This window comes from Lissotriton helveticus, chromosome 4_1 (genome assembly GCF_964261635.1).
Source record: "Lissotriton helveticus chromosome 4_1, aLisHel1.1, whole genome shotgun sequence".
Taxonomy (NCBI): Eukaryota; Metazoa; Chordata; class Amphibia; order Caudata; family Salamandridae; genus Lissotriton; species Lissotriton helveticus.
The window spans coordinates 746,014,427-746,028,681 of NC_136063.1; positions in this window are offsets into that span (position 1 = coordinate 746,014,427).

Sequence of the window (14,255 nt, forward strand, 5' to 3'; positions counted from 1 at the left end):
CTAAGCCATCTCTTTTACAGTTTCCACAGACCTTGCTCCTTTCCTCTTTCTTATTGGCCATTACTCTGACTAAGGATCTGTATTATCCAGGCTCTGCATCTGAAAGTGACCCTCCTGTACTCTTCCCCCTTCTGGCTCATCTGAAAGGACATCTGCATGTAAGCAAAGATCGAAGTGGATGCGATCTATGGGGACCAACATGCCCATTTTACTTTATTTTACAAAAACATATTCATACTTTTGATACAAAAAACTTTCCTGGATAGTAAATCCTGACTTTGAGGTGCCTCTGGCTGTAAATGAAGAGGGTGTTGTGTCTCCTGTGAAGCAAAGCTAGAGACAGTGAGTTAAAGAAACAGACATTTTCACACAGTGCCTGCTACCTGAAAGAAATGTAAATGTGTGCAATTGATTAATTAATACAAGCCTGCTTAGGAGCCTTTATAGACTTCAATGGATGGAGTCACTTGAAGCTTCATGTTGTCTATGATTTCTTCATTTTGAGAGAGATAATATAAGGGAGATAGCTGCTGAGATCTGCACTGCATTGTTTTGTTGATACCATAAAAATGTTTGCTATAGATACAGTACGATCAAGTGTTGCTAAAATATATACTTTGAAAGCACTTGTTTTATCTTAAACACTAAACTCGAAATATACTAGTACATTTTGTTGTCACAAAACCTAAGTTTCAATGAATGGCAGGGTTTTCATCAAGAATATGTTTTTTTCAAATGTACTAAACCTTTTTAGCGCTTCAGTAAAAGGTTACTAAAGTGGCATATGTGTCATCTGTTTTTTTAGTCGCAAACGCTGCGATTCGTAAAAAATCAGAAAATGTGATGTATGATTAAAATCGCATTGCAAAATTAAGGAATCGCAAAATTTGCGATTCCTTAATTTTGCGTCAACATTTAAGGAATCGCAAGTTGCGATTCCTTAAATGCTATGTATGAAGCACTCAAGTTGTGCGATTTCTCATTAAGAAATTGCAAATTGCCACCAACTTGAAGTTGGTGGTAATTTGGGATTTCTTTCACAAATGCACTTTTTGGCATTTGTAAAGGTGCCATGTGGCGCACACATGTAAATTTCAGGGGTGCATCAGGGTGTCCTTATGACACCCTTGCACCCTTGAAATTATTCTCAATTTGCAATTCTCAAATTGCGAATTGCAAATTCAGAATAACTTCCCATTCATTCCGATGGGCCTCCTGTCCCATAGAAATGAATGGGAAAGTATTCCTTAATTGCGATTCGCAATTTGCTAATCGCAATTAAGGAGTATTAAAAAATCGCTAAAAAATTGCGATTTTTTTACATACATCCCTTTTTGCAATTCTCAAATAGCGATTTCTAAAAAATCGCTATTTGAGAATCGCAAATGAGGATGTTGATACATATGGCCCCTTATCACTAAGGTGCAGATGTATCAAGAATCCGTTTTGCGAATCTCAAATGGCAAAAATTTGCGATTTGCAGTTTCAGATTCGCAAAACAGGATGTATGTAATTAATCGCAAAATGTTTGTGATTTCTTAAATATCGCAAAAAAATCTCAGAATCGTGTTTTGCGATTCCTTAATAGCGAAATTCGCAAATTAAGAAATCGCAAATCCGGGAATCTGCAATACAGGTGCAGCTTGATGACAAAACAACCATGAAGTGGGAGTGATTACCTGCACCTGCTTGCCTGAGCCACACCCAGTGGCAGTTAGGAGTGTGCTTGGAGGCTGCACAGCATTGCTAGCGCTACAAGGGAGTCATTGAGGCCACAGGAGGGCATGGAGCCTGCAAAAAGAAAAAGAAAACACAAGTTTTCTGAAAAAGAACAGGAGGTTCTAATTGAAGAAATGGTCTGCGGCCATGAACTCCTGTTTGAGAAAAAAGCCTTGAAGGTACCGGAGTCAAGGAAAAGAAAGATATAGCTGGAAATCCAATAAAAGGTAAATGCAGTGGGAGTCACCAACCGTACCATTGATGAGCTGCGAATAAGATGGTACGACATGCGCCAGAGGTGGAAGGAGAGGGTGGCAGCCAGGTTGAAGGAGGCACACAAGTCCGGTGGAGGAACTTTAACTGCTGAACAATCAACACCCCATGAGGAGCTTGTGGAGGCCACTCTCCTGCCTGAGAGTGTGTGTGGAGCGGCTGATATTGACAGCTCTGACCCAGCATCCAGTAGTCAAGGTAAGATGCATTGCAAATAATCTTTAAACAGCTACACATAGCATGCACACTGTGTAGAATGAGGGACATGAAGTAAACACATTTGACTCTGGTCCACTTCTTACAACACACGTAGAAATGCATCACGGATGTTGTAGTTTGATGAAGGATAGTTTGTGAATGAGACTAATAAAACACATGCTTAGATTCTGGGTTGCAGTGAAGGCAAAGTGAGAGCCTCAGGATTGATACAACTTCAATTTGAAAACGTTATTTAGTCCAAAATGCATGACAAAACACAAACTCATATGTCCCCCTTTACATCCACAGCACAATCAAGGGGAGGGAGAGGACTCCCAAATTAATGTGGATTCCGCCAATGAAGGGGAAAGCAGTGAAGAATTAAACCAAACACAATAATGCGCAGGAAGCGTACATATGTGCCCCCTCTGACTCCATTGGAGGATGACATAGACGACACTGGGGATGCAAGAGACAATATTCAGGAAAATCAGGAACTTTGTGAGAGTCGTGGACAACAGCAACCACAGAAAAGATCTCACACAAATTGGGCATGTAGGTTCTTGTCCAGGAGCAGTAGTGGCAATGTAGAGGAGAGCACTGTATTCGCAGGACTGGAGCAGAACATGCTTCAAGTGCAGCGCCTGCAACACAAGGCACTGCTTTCAATAAACAGGCAGCTGACCACATTAAATAAAAATCAGCATCACATGGGTGAGGGCATGATGGTCATGGCAGGTGCCATTGAAAAACTATGTGCTACACTTGAGCGCACTGAAAGTGCCAGAAACAGGGCTACACAACGTGCCCATGCACGGATGCGCAGTTATACTAAGGCTGTGAACCGCCTCTAAACAACAACAAGCAACCTAACACGTCGCAACATCACCATGCAGATGCAGATGACTCACTGCAGCCAAGACATTGCCAGAGGGCTAGAGCAAGTTACTAATGCTGTGGAGCTGTTGCAGACAGCTAACTCTGGTGGCAGCACCCTAATGGTCTCTGGTGGAAGTGAAGAGACCTCCAGTAGGAGCAGCAACACTCCTACATTGCCACTTACTCGACGTCGCAGTGCCACACATGGTGCTGCAGGTAACCATGCAACCGAGGGCACACAGGCAGAAAACCGCCCTGCACCCAGCAGTCACCGTAGGAGGTGAAGTGGATCAGGACACTATTGTATAAACTGGTGAAGCAACCAACCTAAAGTTTTTTCATTACATTACTTATCAATGCCATCACTGTGATGTAACATATTGTGGGTTCTGAAAACATAACTGTGTGTGAAGTGTGAATAAACACATCACCTGTTACACAGATATTTTTTGTACAATGCATTCATTTCTTACCTAAAAGTAGTTCTGTGTGATCTCAGACCATCTCTGGTGTCCAGCCGCTGCCCTTACTCCTGCTGCTGCCCTGCCAGGGGGAGGTGTGCAGTCATCATCCGATGTGTCTGAGTCACTCACATCAATTTCGGTCCCTTTCCTCAATGCCATGGTGTGGAGCATTGCACAGCTTGTTACTATTTTACAACATTTCTCAGGGCTGTACTGCAGTTCCCCTCCACTTTTATGTAGGCATCTGAAACGGCTCTTCAAGATGCCAAATGTGCGTTCTATGACGCTGCGCGTTGACCTGTGTGCCCTGTTATACCTCCTCTCACTTGCATTTGCTGGATACAGATGTGGTGTTAGGATGAAGTCTTGCACTGCGTAGGCACTATCACCTGCATGGATGAAAAGGAAAGGTAAGTCAATGTTCCCCCCCAAAATGAGTAATGGATGGATAGATGGATGTGTGCTATTTATTTACCTAGCAGGTATCCCTCTCTAAACTCTCCAGCACTCAGAGGTCCATGTATCCCACTATGTCGAAAGATGAAAGAGTCATGTGTGCTGCCAGGGTATTTTGCCACAATGTCATTGATGATGTATCTGGCATTGCACACAATCTGTATATTCAGGGAATGGTAGCATTTTCGGTTCCTGAACACATATTCTGTTGCTGCTGGCGGTGTTATGGCGGTATGGGTCCCATCAATGCAGCCAATGACATGGGGGAAACGTGCAATTTGATAGAAGTCAAGTTTGGTTTCTTGTAATGCCCGTTGGGTGCTTGGGAAGTATATGTGATGTACTAGCCTGTTCAGCATTGCACCCAAAAAGGCATGATAAAAGCGAGAAAGAGCACTCTGTGACACCTCACCAACCTCTGCTATGACTCCTTGAAAACACCCTTTTTAGCGCGGGAGGATGTTTTCAAATTGGCACGACCTGATCAGCGGAGAGCAGGGTCTGGCTTTGAGTTCTTTGTTACTCCAGATTTTTGTAGGTACACCATGGAGAGTCGGTGGCAACTTCGCCAATTAATTACACCGCTCCAAGCCAAAGGCGCACAAGTATATCTTCTCAACCCGGCAAAATTGAAGATAATATTCAAGGAGCGGACACAGTTCATAACCAATGTAGGATTGGCCAAGGAATTTTTGAACAGTATATAAGAATTATGACTTATTGGCTAATACCAAACAGGTTACAGATTTGATTTGATTGGAATTGTGTTCTGACAGAACAATTTTTGTAATAATTAACTTTGATTGGCTGAACATGGCACCCCTGATTTTTTGGCTAAAGACCTGGCTCAATGAAGAACTGCCCCTCAACCACAAGATCATGGCTGATGTCTTGTCTTTGGACCACTTTAAAAGGGGGCCATGGTTGGCCTATCTGATGAAGGCGTTCGCAGACTTGGGACAACCAGAACTCTTCACATCCCCCCGGGACATCAAGACCCAGGATATTGACCTGATTAAGAAGCAATTCATGGGCAGGGCAAGAGCAAGTCGTGAGGAAAAGGAACTAATGAAACCGGCAGTGAGGAGACATTATCTGCTTGTAAATTCATTTGCCCTAGCACCTTATCTTGGTTTAGTTACAATCCCATTTCATAGGTTTCTCTTGACTAAGTTTAGGTTTAATTTGTTACATTTTTATTTGGGCAATTTTAAAACGTGGGAAAAACCTGATTTAGCCCCTCCCTGTTGTTGTGATCACTTTTCTACCCAAGATACCATGCACTTTGTTATGTTTTGTGGGTTTTATTTAGAGCCAAGAAAAAAATATCTGTTTCCTGTTTTAAAGGAGGCTGGCTTCACACAAGTGAGACCAGCCCTGCTCTACCTACAATCATTGAACAACATACGCATTACATTCTGTATGGCTAATTTCTTGGTGGCAGCAGTTAGAACTAAAAAAAACACATCAGAACAATGGGCCCCCCCTTTAAAACTGCGTTAATTATTGCACTTGATCTTTGCGTAACACTAGATGAACTTAATTTGTCTTCTTATTAACCCTATGTACGCTCTGACTTGTATGATATTGTAAATAGTTTTTATATTTTAAATTGCATGAAATGTTTTTATCTCTTTGTATGATTTTTAACTAAATCGAATAAAGATATTTTGACTAACTTTGATTGGTAGTATGTAAGCTCCTTTTGGTTGCCTTAGCTCTCGATTTAGAGAAAGAAAGAACAATTTGTCTTTTTGTTATTTAGGCTTCACTTAACATCAAATGGTCTGGGGGTGGGGGAGAAGGAGCAGACAGTTGGCATCTGCAGGACCATGAGTCCTAAAGCCTCATTATTGGGAAGGGAGAGGGGGGGATTGGGGGGAGGTGGGTGGTTCGGGGGATTTGGATAAGGGTGTAGGTGGTGGGGGAAAAAGGGTAAAAAAATCCACACTTTCAAGTAAGAAAAACAACTTAATAAAAAGAGAGTTAATAAATTGTTCAAAAAAAATATCTTGTAAAGAAAGTCTATTTTCGATTAAGATATTATTTGCAGGTCTTAAATACTACATGAGAGATTTATTAGGGAAATATGGCGGTTAGTGATATCCGTATATGTTCGTTAAATGTGTCCGGGCTAAACAATTTTAATTAAAGGAGGAGGGTAGCTGCAGAACTACGCTATATGTTACCTGAAGTGGTCTGCATTCAGGAAACCCATCTGCCGCGGTCTAAGCATCATTTGTTTGCAGAATTGGGTTTCTCTGTTTTGATATCCTCACAACAAACAGGTATGACCCGCGAAGTAGCTATTTTGACAAAAAGAGATATGTTTAATGTTAAGAAGAAACTATCAGATAGAACGGGCCGATGGGCAATAGTGGCATGTGCAGCAGGACCTAGGAACTTTACACTATGTAATATGTACGGGTCTAATCTGGATGAGCCAGCAATTTTAGAAGAGCTCCATTTGGAACTTGCAACCTGGCACACCCCTTTAATTATTTGCGGAGATATGAATATCAATCTCACTACTCAAGATTTATTAGGCGGAGTAGCAAAGTATAAAGGACGAAAACCACAGGTGTGCAGAGCACTTTTTAATATTTTAAAAGATTATGGCCTAGTAGACGTCTGGATCACTTTATTTCCTACTGATCCAGGCTTTACCTTTTACTCCTACCCACATAAGAAGAAAGTGAGGCTGGGTTATTTCTTTATGAGCAGTATGGAGTTAGCTAAAGTTAAAATGCAAATTTACCCTAAAATATCATTAGACCATTCACCTATTGTTCTAACATTCATTGGAAATGGGGCAATGGTTGCAGTCAAAAGAATCTCTTTTGATCGAAAGTTGTGCTTCAATGATAACTTTAGAGAACATATGTCAGGGTGGGTAAAGGAATTTTTGCGGAATAACAGAGACTCAGCCAGTATTGGCATAGTTTGGGACACATTTAAAGCTTGTTTTAGGGGGGAGGTGTTAAGTTTTGGGGCTGCTCATCAAAAAAAAAAAAATTAGAGATGGAGAGGTACTATTTGGAGTTGGTAAGAGCTGAGGAGAAGTTGACTCAGGGGATCGTTAATCAAAATAATATAGATTTGCTAGAGGATAAGGTGGCTAGAATAAGGGCATAAATTCTGGGAATTTGGGATAGCGAGAGTGCGAGGAGATACTTGGCACATAGGAAAATTTGTCATGAATTCGGGGAATCGATAGGTAGATCTCCGGCTCTTAAACTGCGTATGAATGAATCCAGTGGAAATATCAGGGCACTGAAAGACAATACTGGTGTTTTGAGGACGGATCCAAAAGAGATTTTGGACATTTCCATCATTTTTACCGGAACTTGTACACCACTGAGCAAGGTGGAAACATAGTGATGAGGAGTCTTTTAAATTAGATGCTGCAACTAGTGATATGATGGATGCCCCGATCACGCTTGAAGAATTAACAAATGCAGTTAAATCATTAGCAATGGGTAAAGCAGCTGGTCCAGACCAGCTACCGGGTGAGATTTACAAAGTTTTCTTCGAGGAGTTAAAAGAAATAATGCTGGCCACGTTTAGAGTAGCTCAAATTGGGCTGCCACCAAAAACTTGGAAGGAAGCTACAGTTGTAGTGTTCAGTAAGAAAGGTAAAAACGCAGAACTCCCGGGATCACACCGGCCCATTTCCCTGCTAAACTGCGATGGAAAGATATATTCCAAAATTTTAGCTAACCGTTTATCAAAAGTCATAGTCTCTTTGGTTTCTCAAGACCAACACGGTTTTATACCCGGTCGGGGTACAGTGACACATATCAATAAAGTCATTACACTGTTTGATATAGCTGAGGTGCAGAAACGCAAATTGGGGCTGATTCTGTTAGACGCTGAAAAAGCGTTTGACCGAGTTGAATGGCACTACCTATGGTCATTAAAGGAGTATATCGGATTTCGACAAAGGTTTGTGACAGCATTGCAGGTTTTATATGAATCTCCTGTAGCAAGAATGGCATCAACGGGGCAATTTCAGAGGAAGTGAAAATTACTAGAGGCACGAGACAGGGCTGTCCCTGTTCACCCCTACTTTTTGCGTTATATATCAATCCATTCATTGGTATGCTTTCTAGTAGCCGATATATTAAACCTTTTGTTGTTCACAATGTCCCCCATATAGTATTCGCGTATGCGGATGGTATTGCGATAACAACGGAAGACCCGGCTTTAGCAATTTCGGAGATTGAACGGTTAGCTGGCAAATTTGGGCAAGTGTCGGGATATAAGCTTAATGCCACAAAAACGCAGATAGTATGTACAGACACCATGGTAATAGATGAATCAAGAGTAGTGGTGGAAGCAGTATATTTGGGAATTAAGATCCGGGCTTCTATGGCAGCAGTTGTGGAGGCAAATTGGGGATCTTTGTATAATAATATCGCAGAATTTTTGGAGAGATGGGCAATGTTACATTTTACCCTGATTGGTCGGGCAAACATCTTAATAATGAATATATTACCGAAAGTATTATATCTTTTTAGAGCAATGCCACTGGAAATCACGACAGCTCAAATACAGAAGTTACAGGCGTTATGCTCTGAATTTTTATGGGCACCTGGCAAGCCACGAAGAGCCATGAAACTCATGACATTACCTAGTACTAGGGGAGGCTTAGCAGTTCCCGATTTTCTACTATATTATTATGTTTGTTTCCTACAGAAAATGGTACCCCTATTTGAAGGATGGAATGAGAGTAATTTAACTATAGCACCCACACTGTCGACAAGTTTTATTTTTTATCTAGTCCTGGGAAATGAAGCTAATCGCAGTCTATTTCGGGAAATAGAATGGAGTTATTACAAGAGAACTAGATTCAAGACCGTAGCTGCAGCAATCAAAATATGGAAGAAAGTCTAGAAATTAATGAATTTAGGTACATTTTCGTATTATACTCCCTTGAATGCGAGTCATTTATTACCGTCAATTTTTTCTGATAGGATTATGAAGGTTTGGCAAGAAAAGGGAATAAGTGTACTGGGAGATTTTTTTGATCAAATGGGGAATAGGAAGCAGTTTCAGGAGTTAGTAATGGTTTATACCTTTCTCATTCACATTTTTATAAGTTTCTACAAGTTTGTGATTTTTTGCTTTTTTGCTTAAACGTAAACTAAAACTGTGTACTAATCCGTTAATTGAAGCCTTAAGGGCACAGAGCAAAATTGGAGTATTGTATAACATTTTTAGTTTAGGTCAAAAGGACGATTTGGGAAAGGTTACTTCCCAATGGGCATTGATATTGGACGAGAATGAGTTAGATATATCATATGAAGTTGCAATCGTCAGATCTAAAGAAGCTCTCATGTCAGCAAATTTAAAAATACAATTTTTTTAAACTTTTTTTAGATTATATTATACACCGGCACGGATGAAAAAGTGGGGCAACCGATATAACGGTAAATGCTTTCGCTGTGGGGCAGAAAATGCTGACATAGAGCATATTTTTTTCAGTTGTTTAAATTTAAGGGAGTACCTATGTAATATTGAATGCTTTTTGTCTATTGTTTTGGGGGATTCATTTCAGATTTCCGCAGCCCTGATGATTCTAGGGATGGGGCGTACAGTTTCAAAAGGGGGTATCATGTATAAACATCGACTTTTTTTATTTGTTGCAATGACGGTGGCTCGTCTTTGTATAGCAGGCGAGTGGTTAAATCCTGAATCTCCTAGGTTTGAAGTGTGGAAAGCGAAAATGTACAGACTAGCTAATTTGGAATTTAGTTTATATTCAGTTAAGGGGGCAAGGAAGTGGAAATTGGGGCTGGAGATATGGGGTTTATTTTTAACACATATGAATTCCTGAATGGCTTACTATTGATAATTAGTGGTATTTGTATAAGATTAATGTAATGGATGAGATGTCAATATTTTGCTTTTTACTCTCTTTGGGTATTAATTTCAGTATTTATTGATTTAATGTCTATTATGGTATTTTATGTATTGTTTGTCATATCTGAAAGTGTGGGAAATTAAATTTTAAAAAAAGAAAAGAAAACACCCTGAGGCCAGAAGGTGCAGTGAGCACAATACCTGCAAATATGTGGGAATTGATTGTGTCCTGCCTGTTGGGTGTTCCAAAAAGGGTTTCAGCTCATCTATGAGGTCCAAGATGGTGTATGGTTGCAGCCTGTACTGATCATGAATGTCCTCCTCAGTCTGCTGGAACAGCGTGATGCGCAGTCTGAATATACACTCCTGTCGCAGTCTCCTCTGTGCAAAGGCACGGATATGCAGCCTTCTGGCCATCACATATAGTGCTGCCATTGTGGGAGTTTCACTTGCATTGTGGGCTGCTTTTTATACCTTCCACCTGGTTACCACCTGCATGCACTTGGTGGTAATAGCGATCTCTTAATTAGCGATTTTCACAAATTTTCACAAATTCGTAATTTGCGAATTTTTGTTACATATCATTGAGATTTCTTAATTTGCGATATCCAGTTTGCGAATTTCGCATACATAGAACATTGCAAATTAAGAAATTGCAATATAATTAGCAGATTTCATGTTCTCGCAATGTAAGAAATCACAATTTTTGCGATTTCTTATTTTGCGATGCGATTTGTGTCATAAAAACCTTTTTCCTATTTTTTAGTCGCTAACGCTGCTTTTTTGCAAATCGCAGCGTTTGCGACTAAAAAAAACGTTGATACATCTGCCCCTAAATGGGTTTAGGGAATCATATTGAATCCCTGTTTAGAAGGGGCATGTTTAGGTTGTCCCTTCCAAACAAGGAACCCTTATTGTATGTATTAATGTTCTGCGAATGAAATATGGTTTCAAAACATGAATATTTTGTTCATAAAATGTAATAAAATTGTCATATTTTTCTAGAATTATTTTGCATATAGGTCTCTCTTCTCTTTTGTCTCTCTATATAGTTTTTCTATTTCGTTTTTCATTTATTATTTGTCTGTGATTTGGAATTGTTTGTGACTAATGTATTTTTAGGCAATTGCTTCTTGAACCACTGTTAGCACTATATATTTGATCAGAAATAAGCATCACCAGTTTTGGAGTAATGAACTTTGCCTAACTCTCATGGCTTTATTTTGAGCATGAATTTAGCTAGAATCCTAATTTAAGTCTAAGCGTCTCATTCCCACACTAGTTATGTCATTACAACAGTCTCAGTGACAATTCAAAAGAGTGGTGTACTCTACCAGAGTTCCATCCAAATGTAATACTTTCTGGGCTATAAGGAAGGAGTTCTTGGTCATGCTTTTCTCCTGTACAATTATACATATTTTTTGTTATACATCTTCTAATTGTGTTACATGGTGTTACACAGGATGTTTGTTCTCTTTCTGTTTATTCACTCATCAGTCAATCATACGCATGTTCTATTTTGGTAGGCTATCATTGCATTACACAATTGACCTTTTATTCATTACTGCAGCCACTTACTGTTCGCTTGCATTGTCTTACTGAGCTGGAAAATGCTCATGAGTTCTTTTCTGACTGAAATTGGTAAAAGCAAACGATTTTGTGGTCATTGCTTTTTACAGCACTGGGCAGATGGTTTTAATAAATGCCAATACCTTCAGACCGCCTTTGAAACCTTTGCAGAGAGGCCATGTGCTTGAAGAATGATAACCATGGTTTAATGGGCTCAAACCTATCGCTAGCCCGAACAGATAACCAAATCACCATAAGTGTCAACTTCCTCATGCAAATCCTCTGACACATTTTTCCTCGATTAAATTTCACACAGGAAGTCTAGGCCACCATCATCCCTTGTACTGTCACATCTAGACTATGCAAACAGATTTTACCTCCCAGCACCATTCTACATATTATGAAGAGTTCAGAGAATACAGAACATCAACACCTGTGTGACCACATCACGCCAACACCTAAAGTCCTACACTGGCTAAAAATGAACAGACGCTCTTCCAGATCATCTTTTATCAAAATGAAACACATGCAATACTCACAAAATACGCCTCTCTGATCAAGCCTGACACCCCTACTGATCAGCTTGTGAATTCGAGGAACTTCCTTTTCTGAGAATCTTGGAGTTCACTACTGGAAAACATAAGAAACATCTGCGGCCACCTTTAATTCAAGAAGACAGTAAAGACCATAGAGTTGCCACCATTTAGAAAACCAATACCTCACTCTAACTTCCTCTTAAATAGTGGATATGTGCATATACAGCTACGCAGCTCATTCCCCTTCACTCTGTTCCTGGGTAGAGTAGCTGCAAGTTCACCACAACACAATGGAAGCCCCCACTGAGTCTCCCACATGACACCAAAACTCGTCGATAGAGGCCACACAGTAAACTAAAAATTCAAGCTCTAAGCACAGGTGAAAGTGTGGCATGCAACCAATCAAGAAAAATGCTGGTAATGACACCACACACACAAGCAACATCTATCCAATTTACACCAGTCTGGCTGTTTCATAACTGAAGGCCACAATTGAGACATAGGACATTGTTGCAATATGACACAATTCCAGTGGGGTGTGATGCCTATCAAGTATTATCCTTATGGTTCATGTCACAGGGGTAAAGTTAGTATCATCAGTATGAAAAACAAGAAACTCATAGCCAGCCCAGGAGGAGGTGTTCAGTACATTACTAGGGGGCCAGACTAGAAAGCAAAATCTGCTGTGACATAACCGTTTGAACCAGCACCATGCAGGAGGAGGTTGGGACTAGAAGGGCGGTTTGGGGCACAGTTGAGTCATAGTAGCCCATTCTTCTCTGAAGGCAGCACCCTGACTTGCAGCCAACCAAGAAAATGTCAGAGTGTCAGAAACGCCAGGATGGCCCGATTATTATATCCTCAATGGATAAGTGCCTAATTACGATGCCCAACACGATCTCTGTGGTGGAACCAACCAACCTCTGGTCGGCGGTCCCGACCCACTAATTAGGATGCGATAAAACACTGTTTGGTCGCATTTCTATATTTTCCTATGGGAGCTTGCATTACGGCCGTAAACTGACCTTGCCCTCGCTGAACCCCCGTGCATCTGCAGAACAAGAACGGGTAGAAGAGCCTTCTCGTACATCACAACCAAGATCTGGAACGTGCTCCTGATCAACATCAGATGCGTCCCCACCCTGCACATCTTCAGGAAGATCCTCAAGATTTGGCTCTTCGACTGACCGGAGCTGCCCCCTCTCCCCACCCAGCACCTTGAGATCCTCACAGGTGAGGTGAGTAGTGTGCTTAAAATCCCCTGATTGATTGATTGATTGAAACCGGTCGTAATACATGCTCCCTTAAGGAAATGAGAGGTGCTGTTCATCCCTGCACCCATGGCAGGCACCTCAATGTGCCTACAACAGGGTGCAGAGATCAACAGGGGTGCCACCTTGGCCCCCAACCAAAGGCCGCACACACAAGGGGGCCCTGCTGAGGGCCCCCAAACTCACTTTCTGTCATGACAGGCCAGCATGGAAACCATGCCAGAAACTGTGCATCGTAATCCCAAGGAGGGAAAGGCTTGCCCCTTGGAATTACAAGCCGGTTCTGACTGATGGAAGCCAGCCAGAATGACCGGCCGGTTAAGTTTCCGACCACCAGCATTGTAAACCGAAGGGCCAATTACGATGCGGCCAGTAAGGCTCCGACCGTTCCTTTCTGGGCTGCATCATAATCTCCCTTAAATTCTTTATACCTTAAAAGAAAGTGTTTATGTCTGCATTTATGACGTCACCTCTGATGTAAAAAGATCATTTGACCGTTGCTGTGCTAACAGGCAATTTTATTTTCTATATTGTTCACAAAAAGTTTTCATGGTGTTTGAAAGTTGCAAGAGTTTGCAGTATGCCCAGGGCAAAATGTGAGGCACTTTAGATCTCACCCTTGGATAAGAGAAGAGAATTACTGAAAGCAAGATGCCTCTTTATGAAAGGGATTGATTTTCCATTAGGACTCTGGGGTTGCGCCCCCCTGAAATGATTTCCTTCACATTCCAGTACAAATATTAACTAGATCGATTTATTTAGAGATATTCTTGTATCTCTAAACAAATGGATGCATTTAAGTCTGGACTATTTGTCCCAGGCAGCATGCCCAGCTTCACCTGAAGCAGGAGACAGAAGCTGGGCGGTAAATCAACTTTCTGAAGTGTCTGCAGTCATACAATTGCTATTAATATAATTAAACTTGTAGTTTTGAATACCAAAGAACATAGTAAACTGGCACAAAAGTGGTCATTTACCCTTGTGAATCAGGCCCCATATATTTGAAAACAACAAAATATAATGTA